Below are 13239 nucleotides of genomic sequence, written 5' to 3'. Positions count from 1 at the left end.
TTGTGCACTGTGAGTGTTCAGTAAACCAAGAAAGCTCTGTGCTTGGGCATAATTTATTTCAGATACTTATATAGCACCATCAATTTTACGCAGCGCTTTACATATATATTGTACATTCACATCAGTCCCTGACCCTCAAGGGGCATACAATCTACGGTCTGTAACTCACATTCATACATACACATACTAGGGCCAATTTAGACAGGATCCAATTAACCTGCTAGCATGTCTGTGGAGTGTGGGAGGAAACTGGAGTACCCAGAGGAAACCCACACAGGCACAGGGAGAACATGCAAACTCCAGGCAGGAGGTGCCGTGGCTGGGATTCAAACCAACAACCCTAGTACTGCTAGGCGGAAGTGCTAACCATTTAGCCACTGTGCTGCTAATTTAGTGGTCATACATAAGTGTACTGTGCCAGAACACAACTGAACCATACCCCAGACCACCTCTTTCAAGCAGGTCAGGACATGGTATGCTGAACCATGTCTGTGGTTCATGCTCAAATTGACTAGACTTTAGTGGTTAAAGTGTGTTTAGGCAAGGTATATACCCCCTAGTATGAGTGCACCCTTAAAGTGATTGTAAAGGTAAAGTTATTATTTTTAAAACATTACAAATGTCATATTTACTTGCTTTGTTCAGGACATCCGGAAGAAAAGGTGAGCACTACCATCAGTCCTGTGTTATGCCAATAGTAAAGCATCCTGAGACTATCCATGTGCAGGGTTGCTTCTCAGCCAAGGGAGTGGGCTCACTCAAAATTTTGCTTAAGAACACAGCCATGAATAAAGAATGGTACAAAAACGTCCTCTGAAAGCAACTTCTCTCAACCATCCAAGAACAATTTGCAGATGAACAATGCCTCTTCCAGCGTGATGGAGCACCTTGCCATAAGCAAAAGTGATAACTAAGTGGCTTGGGGAACAAAACACTGACATTTTGAGTCCATGGCCAGGAAACTCCCCAGTACTTAATCCCATTGAGAACTTGAGATCAATCCTCAAGAGGTGGGTGAACAGAAAATAACCTCACAAATTCTGACAAACTCCAAGCATTTATCATGCAAGAATGGGCTGCCATCAGTAAGGATGTGGCACAGGAGTTGATTGACAGCATGCCAGGGCAAATTGTAGAGGTCTTGAAAAAGAAGGGTCAACACTGCAAATATTGACTCTTTGCATAAACTTGATGTAATTGTCAATAAAAGCCTTTGATGCTTATGAAATGCTTGTAATTATACTTCTGTATACCATAGTAACATCGACAAAAAGATCTAAAACACTGAAGCAGCAGACTTTGTGAAAATTATTAATTGTGTCATTCTCAAAGCTTTTGTCCAGGGCTATACTGTCTACACAGTGGTTTAGTTTCCATATACATTTGTTTTTTTTGTAGAATTTTAGCCACCAGAATGTAATGTGCCATTTGGACACGAAGTGACCAAACTGGCTCAGTCTAAAAGTCAATAAAGGAATAATCATAAAACTATCCATTAATGTATGCACCCTTTAAAACATCACATCTGGGAAAAGATCAATTAAGAAAATGCATATATTTCCCTGATACCTAATTACTAATTTGAAGCACATGTTCAATCTTAGCAATTTAGTCCATTTTTGAAAATTGCTATTTGCCAGTTTTCGCAGCAGGTGGTAGTGTTGGATAGCAGATCCCTTCGAATAGTCCCAAGTCTATACATGTACTGTTAAATGGTTCAATGTAACATGTCTGATACAGCTACTGAAGAATGGGCAAGGCTCTCAAGATTTGATGTGTTTTGTTCTTTACACAGAGGGTTTCTTATTATATTGACGCTTTAGAAGACTGATGATGATCAATAGCAAATTTAATCGCCACCTTCTGTCTTTCCCGTTATCAACCAATATCAGTGCTCAGACCTTGAATAATAATTAATGTTTTCTTTACAGGACAGATGCAGTACAGTAGCTGCAGAACATACACAGACAGAAATCTTGCCTCAGCTGTGATGATAACCACACAGGAAAAGGTGAGCCAAAGTCCATCTTCCATTATGTGTTTCAAAGCATGTCTGCAAGAACTGCTGTGGATCTTAACCCCTGCTATCCCTGTGGTGTTCCCAGTGCAATGCAGCACTTTTTTACTGTGCTGATTCAAAGCTGTAGATTGGATCAGTATTGAGATACATGGCCCGGTTCAGCTATGTTCCCCTGGGCTCTGGTTTAGCACAGTGCCTACAATTCTATGCAGTAACTGCTTAGCTGCATTGAGAGCTTCTGCGTGTTGTTCAAGTATGTGTCAGGGCTTTAAGTGTCCTCTACTGACTATGATCTACTGAGATAAACCCATCTCCCCCTTAGCTTTTTTAAATTACATTGTGGCTACACAGTTCTATGCACATCATCTGTGTATTCTGCCTATGGGGAATCATTAGGGTCGTACTTTTAGCTCACAGTTATATCTAGAAATTAATATTAGAATAATGACAGGAGTTAATAGGTATTATATTAGTTCATATACATATGATATAATGTACATGTTGAAGCAGTTTCTTCTAGTGCTGGTGTCTTAGTACTACGTGATTCTGAAGAGGTTTCTGCCACAGAATGAGGTGGGTATGCAGAAAAATAGAGGATAAAGTACAATGTAGATCTTAACCCTATAACTAAAATCTAAACTACTAGGCTGTAGTGTAACAGCATTCATATCTGGCCAAATGGTCAGGCAGTGGGTGGTTTTAATTTCTGCTTCCTATGGATATGTGGGCCCTAAGGTCCCCTAATGTTGTGCTGTTTTGCTATACACTGCTTCTAGGTTAACTATCTTATCAAGTGAATCCTGATCTTATGCAGCGAGATGCAGGATTACTCTTCTTGCTTCCCCCTTTACAAAGTGTCAATGGCTTGTCTTGCCTGCTGAGTGGGCAGAATCCCATATGATCGGATCAGACACTGCAATATCATGATCTGATCATTCAAGTCCTGGTCTGACATGTGTACTAGGGTAGTTGTTGTGGCAGGAATTCTGCCAGAAACAAGCAGGTCATCATTGCAGGGCTGCCTGCCTCCCTGCAGAGTATCACTGCGTTGCACCACTTCCATCATTTTTGAATGAATTATCTTCATAGATGCCAAGTGTAGTGTAACAGGATTTGTGATCACCTGTATTATCAGACAGAGGGTGGCTTTAACTAGAACCTTACTGAGTAGATTGCAGAGTAGAAACTGACAATGCCAACAAAGTCAGAGTGCAAAGAGATATGCATATAACACAATACGATATACAACGATGAATGAAGAAATTGCAATAACAGGACTGCCAAGGGGCATTTTCTATGAAGGGTCAGTAGGTGACCGTTTTTGAGACACTCAGTTGAGACGCATAAGCAATTAGTGCACATGAATGAATCGTTGCTCAGCGTCTACATTTAAACATAAGTCCTTAGGCTTATAATGTCAATGGGTAAGTTCTTATTTCTTGGGTTTCCACTATGGATCTCTCAGTGCTCAATTGCTATATCTTCACAGTGATGTACTCCTCTTCCTCTTTACCCCTCAAAAATATCAAATAAACCGCACATAGTGCATTATCTCTTTAAAGATAAAAACATTTTTTTCCAAATTACACTCACATAAAAGTGCCAAAAACTTCACCAAGTGCCAACATGTTATATCTGTAATTCTTACTCTTACCCTCTAATCAAAATAGTTTGCATTGTAAAGGGAGATCAATCCAATGAATTCCTTCTTCAACATTCATCCTCATATTTGATAAATGACCCTCCGAAAAAACGAGATTCATATAGTGTAGTAATTTAAACAAATGAACATCATATAGTGCCACTCTGTGCACCCTAAACCCAAACAAGTGACCACCAATCTCTGTGAAACAATATGGTGACCCACCACCTTACGACTCATGCAGCTTACCAAAGTGCATATGGATAAAGCCTTGAATAGATAAACTCTTTGCGACATTTCAAACCATCATCGTTCTTGACAATTCCATCTCTATATTGGTATGTACACCAAAGCACAATAGACAGCCATCGCATAGCAAACCAAACAATTGAATTTAATGAATGTAAAAAGCGCTTACAAGTAAAAAGATGTACATCAGCGTTGGTATACAATTTCTGAAACGGATCTCAACCAAAATGGACTCCGCTGAACTTCCGGCCAGTGTCTAACGTCACTTTCTGATAAGTTTCATCATTACGACTTTGTCAAAGGATGACTAAGGGCATTTTATGTGTAAAGAGATAATGCACATGTGCGGTTTATTTGATATTTTTGAGGGGTAAAGAGGAAGAGGAGTACATCACTGTGAAGATATCGGAATTGATCACTGAGAGGTCAATGGTAGAAACCCAAGAAATAAGAACTTACCCATTGACAATATAAGCCTGAACACTTATGTTTAAATTTGGACACTGAGCAACGATTCATTTCTGGGCTCCCTGGGAAGGAAGAGATTTCTTGGCGACCAGGGTTTGTGTAACATATGGATGAATTTATAGTTTACACATATTGTATTTTGTGTTTAAACGATAATTAGAATTTATTTTTGGTATTGGAGTTCACATAATTAGTGCACATGGCTGTTTGCATTTGCCTTGGAATTGCACCTCCCTCAGAGTGAGGTAAGAAGAGTCTGGTAGTCAAGGTAGGAAGCTGAAGGAAGCCCCCGGCCTGCTCCATAGGGTAGTAGCAGGAAGAGTCTCTGCTGTGGATACACAGGAAAAGGCCTGGCACTCATTCTCATGTGGTTTTGTAGTCTTCAGCGATAGCTGAGAACAATGTAGCTGATAAAGATTAGAACAAGCTAGAAGCAGAGGAAGTTACCATCTCACTAGATTTATGACCAAATCAACTTTTTTTTTTTTTTTACAAAAATATGTTACAAACCGCTTTCAACAATATACTTAAAATTATTGTATAGGATTTTTGTTGCTCTGAAATAAAAAAAAGTTGCACAGTGGTCTCCTACCTCTTCTTCTGCAGTCCCCTGCTGCTGCAGTCTGCTCATTTTCCAGGTGCCCCCTCAGCAAGCCGTGTGCTGAGGAGGCACCCATGCGGGCATGATCCTGAGCCAGACACACACAAACCGCACTGGTAAGTCAAAACCTTGCTCCCTCCTCACAGGAGTTTAACACTCACATGAGCCTATGGTTCCTGCTGCTACTTGTGTCTTCTGCTTGTGAGACCAGGAGGTGAAGTAGCGGTGCTGCGCTGGATCAGTGAGTCAGGTAAGCGTTTAGGAATGGAGGGGGTGCTAGTAGTGGGGAGCTTTTTACCTTAACCACTTCAGCTCTGGAAGATTTTACCCCCTTCTTGACCAGGCCATTTTTTGCTATTCAGCACTGTGCTACTTTACTTGGTAATTGCACGGTCATGCATCACAGTACCCAAATTAAATTTATATAATTTTTTCTGACAAATAGAGATTTTTTGGTTGTATTTTATCACCACTGGTTTTGAAATTTTTTTTATTACATAAAAAATTATGAAGAATTTTGAAAAAAAAAATATTTTTGGCTTTCTGCTATAAAACATATTCAATAAAAAAAACTACATTCTTTATAATCCTTCATACATTTTCATACATTTTAGCCAAAATGTATTCTGCTACATGTTTTTGGTAAAAAAAAAATAAAAATTTTTGTAATGGGAATTTTTAATTAATTATTTTTTTAAATACTAGTAATGGCGGCGATCAGCAACTTATAGTGGGACTGTAATACTACAGCGGGTAATCTGACACTTTGTGAGAGCTAACTACCACTTACATCTCCAGTAACACTAATACAGTGATCAGTGCTAATAATATGCACTATCACTGTACTAATGACATTGGGTGGGAAGAATAGGGGCAATCAAAGGGCTAATTGTGTGCCTAACAATGAGTGTAAAGTGTGCTGCTTTTTACTACAGATCAAATTTTCCCTCTGTTTAGAGGCCTGTGTTGTTTGTTAACATAGAGCTCTGGGTTGTGATTTCACAGAGCTGATCAGCAGGTCCTGGGCATGAATAATTGGCCAGGATCTGCTGACAAACTCCTGCTGTGGCAAATCACAGGGTGAATAGGTGGACGGAGACGTGCTGAACTCTGACCGAAAACATGAACACTAATGAAGTGTGTTCCATTTGTCTAGGGTACAGCGTTCTGTACAACTCTGACCTTCATCCACCCCTTGTACAGTGCAGTCTGTATGAAATATCCAGCTCTGAGAGTTACAGTTCTAGATAAAGTGCTCAGATCACAACGGGTTTAGGAACTATGTACAAAATGTGGGATAGCAAAAAAAAAATAGACTTCTGGGTGCACCTCTTCAAACCTCGGATGAATCCTCCTCTTCCACCAGCTGTACTGGGGGTATCCCTGAGCAAGAGGTCCCAGAAGCTTGCAATTAAGCAGTCCCGGATGAGGACTAGTTGGGTATTGCACATGACCGCCCTCTCCCCTTATCTGGCTGGGAGGTGTAGGAGTGCTTACACTGTTCTCTCAGTGTGGCAGGTTGGTAGCTCCTTTCAGGCCTTTTGCTGGGCTCGCTCCTTCCCTGCTGCCCAGGATGTCCTTCCTAGGAGACTTTGGACAGTGGAGATCCTCCTGTCCAGCAACCAGCCCATAGGTAGGCTCCCCTTCCTGGGGCTCCCTCCCAGGCTCCACACTTAAGCCTTCCTCTCAGTCTATCTTCCACCCGACTCCCCTCTCTCCCCAGGCTCTGTCATATTTGAGGGTTGCCCTGGTCACCATGCCCAGCCTACTGCTAGAGGATTGGCCAAGGTCCCTCAAACATACAGATCTGGGTGTCCTCCACCCCTTTTCCAGAAAGTTCTCCAGTTTCTTGAAAGGTGGGAGGGCTCCAGAAGCCCTGACCTGTAAAACCTCCCAGCCCATTCTGAGGTGAACTCCTACCTCACTCCCAGGCTGACTCATCCCAGGCTGCTACTCTGCCTCTGTCTAAGAGGAAACAACAAACCTAGTTAATCTAGAGGGTGTTACAAGTGCACAGTGCCCTGTGATTGAAGGAGAGGAGATCAGGACATTCATCCGCACCTGCAAACTGAACAATAATAACAAAAAAATAAATGTATAGCCTGCTTTAAGGCAGGGTCCCTGCACTCAAGAAGAAAAAGAAAAGTGTGGTTAAGTCAATTTACTTCAATAATACTGTCTTAAAGCACACCTTTTCACGAAAATAAAAGTTATATAACTCTCAGCCTCCCCACTGCCTGTTACTCAATCACAAATGTATTTTTTGGGGGGAAATTACAACATTTTTAGCGATGTTCTCTCTAACTAACTTTTTTTCTGACATAGGTGAGGTTGAGCGCTCAGCCCACCCGCAGCCTCCTGAGACACACCTCACACATCTACCTCCCTGCAATCCATCCACCTTGCACAGCGAATCTAAGATGGCAGCATGGGAAAAAAAAGATGCAGAGACTTCAGGTGCTAGGAAGACATGTGTGGACTTCATGGACTGGTAAGTTTGTGTTTTTCAAAAGGCAGTGGCTGCCTTATTGTAGATGCTGACTTGTATCTTTTAATTGCCAGGTGAAGTTCCTCTTTAAAATATTATTAACCAGTACTTCACATAGTCAACAGGGCTGGCCTGAAATGGTGCCTTATGTGAAATTTGCTGTGCACTCCCTCCTGTCTCCTATTGTGAAGCACAGTCAAGTCAAGTACCTTGGGTCATGTGGGTTAGAGTCTAAATTACAGTGATTTATTGCCATTTGATTTGGGAATTATTGTAAACAAGGTAACAAAATTTAGATTAATATTAGGAGTACTTTCATTCTATCTATTACTCTGTGATTTGGAGCATGTGGGTTAGAGTATAGGTTACAAAGACTCAGTGCCCTGTTGTAACTATTCCAAGTCACAGGGCAATAAATTAGCTCTCAATTCTCAGTCCTCCTGCTGTACATCTAAGAGGAGAAACTGTACGAAAGACTGTTGGATGATGTAAGGAATAAGGGTGGCTGGCAATGCTGGAAGAAGTGGCAATGACAGCGTAACATCACTGTGCATGTGATGCACTTGGCTGAAAAAAGACAAAGTGCTGCTTTGTGTGCCAAAAAAAAAATTGTTAGAAACTACTTTGCAATTATCAACTGTTGAAAAAATAAACACAGTGCTCAGGAGTATGTAAAGTACAGCACAGGTTACAGAGTACTGCTGTCAGAAGTATGTAACATATAATATAGCATATACTATGCTAGGAGTATGTCATTTACAATATGCTATATACAGCAGTGGTCAAGACTGAATAACATAAAACATGACATACAATATATGGTGCAGAAGCCAGGACTATTTAACAGAAAACATTTTTTACATACAGTTCATGGGTTAGGAAGGTGGTGTGTACGACAGTTCATAGAGTGCAAGATCCATGACTATGTAACATACAACATAGCATATAAGGTGCAGTGGCCAGGAGTATGCAATAAATGGCAAAGCATACAGAATGCTTTTTACATTGCTGGATAGTAAGAAGAAAAATCTCCCAACATTGGTGCTCAGAGGGTGGAAGGATCTTCTTGTGTCAGTGGTCAGTGAGAGGAAATAATATTCTTGCATTCATATTCCACCTAGCACTACAGACATAGATCTGATTATGGGTGCTATAGTGAGTGTTCCAGTTCCTGACAGTGAGATCCAGTCTGAATCTACAAGGCAGGGGTGTCCCGCTTCACAGGGTAGGGGAAAATTATTGTGTCGTTATACAGAGAGGGTGATTGCATTTGCCCTGTGCTTAAATTACCTTTTTAGAAGTTGGCTGCCCACCACCTTGAAGAGCTAGCTGGAAGTTTCAGGTGGCCCTTGTCCTCAGCTTTCTTGTTAAGACCAGGGGCGGTCTGACAACTCATGGGGCCCCCGGGCAATAGGGGATCATGGGGCCCCTGTGTCCTTGCCCAAACTCAAAAAAACCTATGAAAAAGGTACCAGGGGCATCTCATGGGGCCCCCTACTGACCCCGGGCCCTAGGGCAGTTCCCGAGTTTCCAAATGGTCAGTCAGCCAGTGGTTAAGACCTCATATTTACTTGTTAGAGAGTCCTAGTTTTTCAAAGATCTACAAAAATACATCAAGCAGAAGCTTCTGAAGGAATTCTACATTAAAACACAAAAGGGAAAAACGTAACAAAAAAATAATTACACAGAATTGTTTTGCACAGATGTTTATTCATGTTTTCAATAGTTGTATACAGCACAAGGTAACAGTGTAAAGAATTGCGTATATAAGTGAGGAAGTATAAGAGAGGGCAGTAAGTAAACCCAAGTCATCAAAAACAAATCAAATTTGGAAAGCACAATCACAATAACATCAGAAAAGGTGAGTATAGCCGGTTTATGAAATTGTGTATGTCAGAGGAACAACCCCACAGCACGAGGTCTGCACCTCCTTATTTTCCTTTTTCTAGCTGGAGTTCAGCTTTAATCCTTAACCTGAACTTACCTGTCAGAGGTTCTAATCCTTCCCAAGCTATCAAAAACTAATATAAAAAAAACACCTTAATTCTTTTATAGTCTATAGTAATTTCAGTGGTGTCAAATGATCTGAACCAATTCAAAGGTTTTCTTATTTTCTTACCAGCTGTTAGGAGCTGTGATACCTGGCAGACAAAGTCTTCTGGAACGGGTCACAACAGGTGGCTATCTTTGAAGTCTGTGTATTTTCATGCTTAATATTTTAATACGACATTTCCATGAAAGTGATCTTTTAACCAGGATTTTTTAGAAGTTGTACTTTTAATTAGAGAAAGTTTAGTTAAATCACAAATTCCACATCAAAAGGCATTTGGTAATTCACCCTTGATTTTTCCCCTGTAATCCAGGTCTACATGCTTTGGGAATTTATTGTTAAATGCAAAAGGCATGTTTTAAAAAAGATTTCTGAAGAAAAGCTCAGCTTGTCAGTATGAATTATAGTTTTCCGACTACATTACTTCGAAAACTAACTAAACACTTTGCAGTTTCTTTAGTTTTTAAATGTTCCTTTATTTACAGCCCCTTATGCAACTGCTTTTGCTTTGCTTCTGCAGATGGTATCAGAGTGTAGTTTTGGGTGTCAACAATGGGTGTTGGGTCACATTTACACAGTATTTCATGTACATCTGCAAAATTGTGTATTTTTGCACACATTTACAAAACCCGTAAAAAACCACGTTTCGCTTGTGGTACCAGTTATTGTTAATGGCACCTCAGAAATGTTTTTCCACATGGATAAACATTTGACAAATGCGTCAAAATTCACAGTTAAATATGTGCAAAGCTCAGCAATCAAAAAAGCTACATGAGCTACTTTGGTGCATTTATCATGCATAGTGCAGCCCATTTAAATCACTGGACTGCCCTATGCGTGTGAGAAAAACACATACACATACATGCAAAAATGTGGCATGTTTCTGCATAGATTATCTAAATGTCTAGGGATGAATGCAGCCTTATGGATAGGACTTGATACCTGCATAGGCAATGTAGGCTGTAGCCTAGGGTGGCAGAGCTGCAGGGGTGGCACATAGTCTTCTATTCTCTGCTGCTTGAGGAAGGGATTGCTTCATACTCTGAAATTTTACTATTTTATCATATGACTGATTAAATTATCCCATTCAGAAGACACACGATGTGCTGGTGCTATTGCAAGCAAACTGTTACAGAATAATGGCACCAACCATCTAAGATCACTGTAGCACTTGTTTCTTTGGATCTTAGCACCACATGGAATGTGCCACATGCTTCAAGTGTGACTCTGCATTTTCACCTTGCCACATGGGCTTTCAATAGTCACTACAAGTGGTGGTTTCAGCACACAGATTCCTTTCAGTTCCTGAGAAAATTATTACGCTGAACATGTAATAGAAAGATATCTGACATATGAAAAAAAAGATTGATTCTCCTTGATTAGTATTATGACAGGCAGATAGATGGTTTTTGAAACATGTACCTGTCTATAACCAAGTCAAGTAAGAATGTTTTAAAGCTTAGCTACTGTTATAACGTTTTAGTTTTTGTTGTAAGAAAGGGTTAAACATTGTTTTTTACTGCTATCTGTGACTCTACTAGATATACTTCTTGTATGGTCACCAGGAGAGAAAATAACGGGAATATCTCTAACATAATAGAGAGGGCAATTATAGTACTTATTTGTAGCAAAGTGGGAAAGAGTTAAGTTTTCACTTTGGTGTGATCAGCAGCACAGAAAGTGTAGGAATATATTCACAATGGGAATGGGTGCACAACGAGGAATAAAAACATAACAAAGCTTCTATTGCAACTAAAAGTTGGCTCACCCGCGCTGTGATTCATGGCAGAATTAGAGCCACTCTGCAAGCTAAAGTACCTAAGTACACTAAAATATGACAGCCTTGGATAGGTAAGTTCTTTCTCCCAGGATCTACACTCCTTAGACCCTAAAGCACCATATTTGACTTCCTATCTCCCGAGCTCTTATTTGTTTCTCCATCAGATCCTCAGGAATCACCCTACCACATTTCCACCCTTCTTAGCCCTACCTTCAAGCCTTTTCCTCTAATTTTTACAACATTTCCTGAATTGGATGCAAACACACGAACGTACAGTCAAGCCTGGAAAGTTATGGGTCAACTTTTCACTGTTAAGAACGTATATTCTATCTACATCCAATCTGTTTATACTAAGTGTATGTTATTGTTTCTACTCTGCAATGTGCATCCCATACTACATTATAAATGTGTGTAAAAGTTTGAATAAAAATTGAGAATGAGAAAAACATAAAAAAGCTGCTAGCCTTTCCCCACTCTGTCTCCAAAAAAGAAAGAAAGGTTTTGGCTGGAGTTGGGCTTGAAGTGAACTTGTGCAGGACAATTAAACAGATTCACTTTGAGATTGTGCTCTCCTTTCCAAAAAAAACCCTGCTTATCTTCCTTTTACTTCCCCTCTGCTTCTATCAGTTTCCAGCAAAGAAACATTCCTGGTATGTTTCGAGTTATGGCTACACAAGGATATGGATTCTCTGTGTGACAGACCGGATTGGCTCAGTACTGTCCCATGGAGTAAACCACATGCACTTTCATAAGCAGAAATACTGGATATTTTCTCTCGGTGCTGAACATCATGGGGCGTGTGTGAAAGAAAGGTGAGTTTAGGTTGGAGAGGGATAGGGAAAGCAAACCTGTTGCTGTGAACTAAGTGGACTAATTCTAGTGGAGTTCTTTGTTTTGACATTTTCTTACGATACATTTTCTTTGCTACATTGTACCTTACCACACAGAGAGCTACAGAAAACATAACTTCAGAAAATAAAACTTTCATACAAAATGATTAGTAGGTGTGCTGTAGTAGATAAACATTTGTGCCAGTTTTCTACTTTGTGATAGCAGCAACTGTTTATCTCGATTTTATACTGTCTCACAAGTTGTGTGCATTTTATTTGAATATAGCTCATCATATTTGCATATAGTTAAAGCTATTTGAATTTGTATTTACATGCATGAGAGGAGCTTTGTACATTTGTTGAATCAGATGTTTTACTAAAAGCTTTAAAGCCTTATGAAAACTCTGTGATGACATCCTTTATCCCCAAGATTGTAAAGAAGATCAAGACATATAAGCGATCTATTTATAGACTGCAGTTTTTAGCACTTCCTATTGTGCTGTATTTTGCTGCTATGGAATGATTTCATAGGTCTGTTTTTCATATATTTATTGAAACAGAAATTAAAAGTGCTTTGCTAAAATTGTTAAACTTGCGTAGATAAAGGAGAACACTGGTGAAACCAGAAAAAAGTGTCACCAAAATTATTCTACTTTCTATTGAAAATTAAAAGTTATGCCACATGCAAGAGAACTTTAGCAAGTTACATCTGTCAAGAAGGAAGATGGTAGCTGCCATTGCTGACTTATTCTTGGAATGCTTCTAGGACTATGACCCTTATTTTTCTTTTACTACTTAGTAATTCACTGACCCAGAACAATCTTGTGCATATCAGCTGTAACTATGTGTGATGGGGCCACTCAGCAAAACTGTCAAGGATACCCTGTGTCTCTAATCTCCAGCTCTAAGACAATGTCTTTGGTGACATCAAATTCTATTTGTGTTCATAGAAATTGTATAGATGTTCCTAAACTTTCTAAACATTCATCTCATTCAAATGCGTTTATCAAAAGCTATTACTACCTACCAGGGGCGGACTGACAACTCATGGGGCCCCCGGGCAATAGGGGATCATGGGGCCCCTGTGTCCTTGCCCAAACTCAAAAAAGCC

At 40.0% G+C, this 13239-nt stretch overlaps 1 long non-coding RNA gene across 2 annotated transcripts in view; it reads left to right on the top strand.

Moving 5' to 3' along the window:
• The first annotated feature begins 1712 nt into the window (after positions 1-1712).
• The window catches only part of LOC149474313 (uncharacterized), a 157867-nt gene continuing 146340 nt past the window's right edge, over positions 1713-13239 (top strand). Inside the window, exons 1-2 of one of the 2 annotated variants that reach the window (XR_016306302.1) lie at positions 1713-2011; positions 7306-7471. This is a non-coding gene — a long non-coding RNA (uncharacterized LOC149474313). The remainder of the gene's footprint in view (positions 2012-7305; positions 7472-13239) is intronic. The other variant, XR_016306310.1, reaches the window with a different exon arrangement.

This window comes from Staurois parvus, unplaced genomic scaffold, assembly GCF_062004578.1.
Source record: "Staurois parvus isolate SC_StPar_1 unplaced genomic scaffold, SC_StPar_1.0 ptg000006l, whole genome shotgun sequence".
NCBI classification, from domain to species: Eukaryota; Metazoa; Chordata; class Amphibia; order Anura; family Ranidae; genus Staurois; species Staurois parvus.
Note: the sequence above shows the minus strand (reverse complement) of the source record. Positions and strands in the feature narration are given on the sequence as shown.